Consider the following 6,734-nt stretch of genomic DNA (forward strand, 5'->3'; position numbering starts at 1 on the left):
CTTTGCCCTTTTTCTTTATAATTTTCTTCTAAGAAAAAAGAAACCCAGAGGTGTTTGTTTATTCATTCCTCAAACCTTGTTTCGTGTTCCTGGAATAAATAAAAATATGTTTATGAAAAAGTGAACATCTGGGTCAATACAGAAGATGATGTGCATTTTCTTTTTGTAAGATGCTTGGTTTTTCCAGCCCAGATCCACGTAATGTGAAAGGCTGTCAGCTGTAGTCTCAGTCAGTGACAAGACCTTTCTTTAAAATTGCCCCATTCGAAAATTGTCTTTATTTTCTTAATTTTTTTCATCTTCATCAAAACATGACTCAAAAATAGAGTGCAGAAAAATGCTGAATGGGTGTACAGAGTTTGGCATGCTTGTGAATCTTCATAGAAATTATGAGTGTATAGCAACTTTCTGTGTCCTCAACAAATTAGTGAGAAAATAACACATTTTGATTAGTTTTTTGGACAGACGCACCCTTTACATGCAATCTCTGTAATTATTGACCTTGGATAGGTCACCTGGTTTTTCCATTGTTGTTGGTACTCCACTAACCATTCTTTTTTTTTTTTTTTTTTTAATGCATCAGTCCCGGCATTGATGAAAGGTACAATTTATGCCACTTAGGAAGAAGCTCGTCAGGCTGAGATCTTAAGTGTTATGTAACAATGGTTTTCACTTATTGGAAATCAGACTAGAGAGTCATTCGACATTGCTGCTATCTGTCGGGATGAGAGAGTGGATGACCCAAGATATAGCGCTATATAATATAACATTTTCTTTTGAAGAAAGAATTGTGACATATACAGTGAATTCAATAAGTATTCAGACCCCTTCATTTTCATATTTTACTAAGTCATGCTAAAATGCTTCAAATACGTAAGAAGTATTCAGATACATAAAAGCATAGTTCATTGGTAAATGAAAATTGTCATTTACTCTAATGTTGTTCCAAACTCGTATAACTGAATCATGTTCTGGAACATAAAATAAAATAAGAAATGTCTCAATGTTTTGTTTTGGGGGTTTCTTTACCAGCATTCTTCAAAATATCTTATTTTGTGTTTAGCAGACGAAAGAAAATCTCAACAGGTTTGGAACGACATGAGGGTGAGTAAATTCTTACTATGTTATTTATTTTTTGTGAACTATCCATTTAACTTAGTACTTGGGTTTTAAAGGGGTCATATGATGCGATTTCAATTTTTCCTTTCTCTTTGGAGTGTTACAAGCTCTTGGTGTCACGATACTTCCTACCCCTACCCACAGGCGGAGTCGCGACACTAGCCTTCTGTGCTAGTCTCTGATCCTCAAACCGAGACGGGCCAGGACCCCTGGGTTGTTCGGGCTTAGACCTGGACTTCGTGAAGGCCCATCATCACTGTGTCTGTCACGCGACTCTGTTGCCCCTTCAGGCTTGAACTGATGGTAAAACTAAGGACATTATTAACTGTCTTGATATTTACTTTGAAAGCTGACGCTCGCGATTATGGGAAGGGGCGTTACATTTCCGACGCGTGCTTGCGATGTTCGGCCAATCACAATGCACTGGGTCAGCTGGCCAATCAGAGCAGACTGCACTTGTCAAAGGAGGGGGCTTTGTTGAAAACGACGCGTTTGAGAGAGGCGGGGCATAGAGGACCTACAATAATATACAGTATTTGAAAAATAATGTGTTTTTTGAACATTAAAGCATGTCAACATATTCTGTTACACCAAATACACAAAATAATGATCTTTAAAATAGCATCATATGACCCCTTTAAAGCACATTTGGCAACGATTAAAGTGAGATGATGCGACAAGTCTGAATAACCTACTTGTTGTTGCATTCAGGGCGTTTGAGAGTTTATCCCTGCTAAGCTGTCGAATAGTTTGCATATTGTCTTAAGAGTATACTTTTTCTCTTAGACATTGTGTAACGATGACACGCCTTCTTGTCGTTCTTGAGACGTTCTCCAGATATATAAAACACGAGCAATCGCCTTCAGTCCGTCAGAACATCTGAGGTCAAAGAGAGCTGTGCTGTCAATCAAACCCTCACACGAAATAAGTCAGTCATCAGAGGAAGGTAAGGTAAAACATGTTTTATATTAATCGTATGTTGGTTGTTACTTTTAACATTACGTTTCCACTCAAAAGTAAGATACAGTTGTGACAGAGGGCAAGGGCTAGCTGTAAGTTTTAAGTCAAAAGTGTAATTAGCAGTGGTTTTATAGGCTGTATAGGGTTTAAACACCTAGTTCAAAACCCTCTTAAATAATTATTTATTATGTCTAAGGTAAAATTGTATTATACACTATTAAAAATGTCAATGTCATCATCTTCATATTTTGCTGTAGGCAAATAAGTGAATACAATTAAACGCACGCATGGGAAAACTGTGCAATATTACTGTATAATGAAAGAAAATTCGTACAGAAAGATTTAGCTGTGTATCAAGGGCAGGCTAGTTGACCCGTTTTATAAATTGTTTTATACATTAGCCTATACACTTCTTTTTATTTATGAAGTAGCAAAAATGGAAAAAGTAACACAAATCATGAAAAACATTTTTTTTTTAATAAAAAATATATGTAATTAATATAAATATATTTTCTAAAAACAACATCAAACTCTTTTTCATGTGTCTCTTCACAGTTTTTTTTTTGCCATCCACCAAGTGATATCAGTGGTGACCAGAGAGTGGCAGTGTGCAGCTTTAAACTTTTGCTCTGATACTGTTTTCATTCACTTTGGTCATTATGTTCTGTATTATTTATTATACAGTGTTTGTGAATTAAATGCATTGAAGAAATTAATAATAGTGGCTGTATATTAATTAAATCGCAGATACGTTTTTAACCTCCTAAAAGACTAACAACATTTAGAATTCATGAATATATTCTTAGGTTTTGGCTACTTTTCAGATCTTTCAGACCTCCAGAAGTTTAAGTTTCTAAAATATATTTTAATATCAACAGAGAACAAAACACTTATTTAAAATACCTTAGGATATATACAATATGATATATGATTACATAAAGGTCAGTGACCATGATATAAAATGTCATCTCTCATAATCACATTTGTATGGTGAAGTTTGTGGGATATCAGCTTTTAGAGTATATATAATATATATAATTTTTAAAACATGTTTATATACAACATTTATTGCACATAAATGCTTTAAATCTGTTGATGTCGCCCTCTTCTGGACAATAACATTAAAATAGAGGTCACCAACTGAAGATGTACATAGCTTGTATTTATTGTGAACAGAATATTTCATGAAGATAATGGCTAGTAAAATGGCTGTTGTCCAAACTCCTAGTTCCCTAATAGATTCTTTATAAAGTAAATTTACAATTTAAAATGATTTATAAATGTATGTCATAACATTCAACACTTGGTGCATGGTCATACACACCCTGAGCAAGTAATAGGGAGGAGAAAATCCTACGGAAGAGGCCACGGTCAGTGGGCGCGTCCTTTCGCATCCCGTGCCTCTGATTGGTTATTCCACACGGGCGTCAACGAAAGGGGCAGGTCCGAGCGTCTTGACTGACATATAGAGCACTAGAGAGGATAAGTGTCTTGTTCTGTCTGCTTGGGATATTCATGGAGCTTTAAATTTCTCATCGGGACACAGGTCCACCCAGGGGGGTCAGTGAGGTAAGTCTTGAGGACTATGAATGATTTGGGATTGTAGATGCGGGTGTTTGTGTGAACAGGGCTCTACACGTGGCTGTCTATACAGCTGTCTCACACTGGGGACACTTTTGATTGGAGCGCTAACCAGCTAAATCCAGTTAGCCGTCTAATAATAAACAGCTGATTGCTGCTAGCGCTCCGCGGCTACACTGTTAAAGCTAACTGATGCAGCCAATTCAAGTTATGAATGAAAGAACTGCGAAAACGAACCGGCCGAACGCATAATGTTAACTTTATAACATAGGAGAAAACGAGTCCGGGTTGTTAAAGCTGTACTAGCTCAGCGAGAGCCACGCGCTGCGCGTTTCCTTGAAGTTGAATGGGCCGCACGTGCGCTTGTGTTGCCATCATAAAAATCTAATGCGCAATGTTACGTACTGTCCAGCGTGACTGGAAACCTTTACAAATAGTAGGTTATATGAACTAGAACAGTATCTGAATAAGACGTGCCACTGCCAGGACAGTCATCTGTGAGCGAGTTGCCTGTAACAATAAGAGCAGGTCACTGGCCTTTGTGGCGTTATAACTCATTTACAACACAGTACAAGTGCAGATCTGAATTTCATCTATATTTGCGTCTACTTTAGTGGGGCCATTTACGTATATATCTAAATCTCAAATAGGCACCAGCAGCCAAGCATGTTTAGCCCTTTAACTGTTTCTCAACCTACTGAATGACCATAGTTTAGTAGCAAATCAAAAGGGGAAAACACTGAATCATGCACAGCTGTGATTTTTTTTTTTTCATTGTCTCGACTCCTAATCATAATTACTTCTATTTTCCACCTTCAAGGAAACCATGTAGTTATGTTTTTGAACACCACATTTAAGGGAGAGCAAAAAGCAGTACTGATGTGTGTGTGTATGTATGCATGTGTGTGTGTGTGTGTGTGTGTGTATATGTGTAATAGGTGCCCTTTAATATTTTCATGCCTTATAGTCGCATTCAACAGATTAGAGATGAACAATAATATAGTTGAGATTTGCTGTATGAGAATAAAGTTGGACATACTTTTCTATCCAACTTTATATAGCTGGCCAATAATATAGTAACATTTTGCGAATTAAGATTTGCTATATATCGCATTATGTGTGTGTATATGTGTGTATATATATATATATATATATATATATATATAGCTGCTATTTTATTTTGGTGACTGAGTTTAAGCAAACATTTTATTTATTTATTTTTACTTTGTGTTGAATGCAAGCTTCTGTTACATGCTCCTCCACTTTGAAACACATTGGCCTAGTTACATTTTCCCCAACCCTTTGGCCTCAAGCTGTAAGTGTGAACATACTATTCTACAGCATACTGAGCAACCGCACATCGTGTGCAATGATTCATAGCACACCACCATACAAGGCGGATAGAGTCAGCAGAATGGGATTACTCTGCCCGCACCAGTATACTGTTAGTTGTGCAACAGTGATGGGCTTTAAAATTAGGTTCCTAAAACAGCCTTTTTCAAATTAATAATGGTGTTGGATGGAGTGATTGAAACACTGTTACACTGTATTTTCTTTTGGATTTTGTGGCTTCATACAAAATTGATGATGTCCCCCAAGACAGACAGAAGTGTGTTTTATTACTTTCAGAGAAACTTTGCAGTCTTTTGTGAGCTGTTTTTTTTATTTTTTATAAAGGGAATGTTAATTATTGCTTGCATTTAGTTATATGCTCATCTTTCCACATTAAACACAAGTATTAGTTATTTTAATCAGATGTCAATCTCTTTGTCTGTGTATTGCTGTATGTGGGAATCACAGTTGGGCTTTTGCCGTTTTTAGTAATGTTGGAAATCTGACCTCTTACAGGTTTTCTGCCTTCATGAGCTCCAGATGAGAAGAGGCTGAGCAGAGGTTCTGTGAACTGCCCTGAAATTCATTTTGCAGGTGAGTTATTACATATAACATGTATTGTTATGTTCTGTGTCCTCCTTTCTGTGCTGGATTAACGTGCATGAAAATACTAATTTCCTCAAATGATTATGGGTGGTATTATGATATCCAGAGATGCTGAATTAAATGTTGTTGCCATTGGTAAAGTACAACTGAGAGTTTTCTTGTTTCTACTCAAAACCTATTGTATGTGTTTCTATATAAACACACATATTATAGGATAGTGTAGCTGTAATCAGCATTCGACGGTAACAGATCCAGGTTTTGTTTGTAGAATATCTGTTTGTGTGTCTCTGATCATGTGGATGGACTGTTGTGTGTAAAGATGGTCTGTTTGTGGTTAAAGTCCTTTTCTCTTAATTTAATTTAATTCGTAGTTCAAGGCCCTCAGTGATACAAGATTTCAAAGACTACTTAAATTGATTATTCTGATGCACTTAGCTGACACTGCATGGATAAATATGTCTCTGGCTTGTTTTTATCATAACTGTTTGACTTTCTCATTCTGTTTTTAATGAAAATGGAAAACAGAATGATGGAGTGAATAAACATTCTGATGTGGGCCTGCTTCTTCCTGTCCCCAGGTGCATGGTTCTCATTGCTATTGAAGACAAATTTTGTCTTAGCCGTGAAATATAGCCCTGCAATATAGGAATAATGACCATTGCCAATGCCAAGTCTGGCACAGATAAGCACTTTAGAGCCTCTTACAGGTTTATAGGATGCTTTATAGATCATTAGTGTGCGTGATTTTTGTGATATCCAAACATATCACAAACACATAGATGGGACAGTCGGCATGGCTTCAGTTTTTTTTTTTAGACGAGTGACCAGTTGATGAATGATGATATTTAACAGAGCTTTATATGGCAGCAACCTGCTAAATCTTTCTGCAACATTTGCTGCATAGGTGAATAATACTTGTTGAGGAAAGGTGTGCTAGTATTTCTATCATGATAACTCTCTGAAGAATTTAGTATGGTAATGGATATGACAGTGTTAATGTATTTGATCTAGGCAGAGTAGATCTGATTCGCTGCTGGATTGCTGCTGCTGTTGGTTATTGCTGTTCTAGATTATTGCTGCTGCAAAGCAAGTACAGGAATAAGACATACTGCTGCTGCACAAGTAGCATATATATA

General features: G+C 36.7%; 1 protein-coding gene across 1 annotated transcript in view; it reads left to right on the forward strand.

Moving 5' to 3' along the window:
• Positions 1–3,550: 3,550 nt before the first annotated feature.
• LOC107685533 (MAGUK p55 subfamily member 6-like) overlaps positions 3,551–6,734 on the forward strand; it is a 19,249-nt gene continuing 16,065 nt past the window's right edge. The window contains exons 1-2 of the mRNA XM_016482147.1: positions 3,551–3,648; positions 5,509–5,586. The gene's annotated coding sequence lies outside the window, so the exon portion shown is untranslated. The remainder of the gene's footprint in view (positions 3,649–5,508; positions 5,587–6,734) is intronic.

This window comes from Sinocyclocheilus anshuiensis, unplaced genomic scaffold (assembly GCF_001515605.1).
Source record: "Sinocyclocheilus anshuiensis isolate Anshui unplaced genomic scaffold, SAMN03320099.WGS_v1.1 scaffold185, whole genome shotgun sequence".
In the NCBI taxonomy this organism is placed as follows: Eukaryota; Metazoa; Chordata; class Actinopteri; order Cypriniformes; family Cyprinidae; genus Sinocyclocheilus; species Sinocyclocheilus anshuiensis.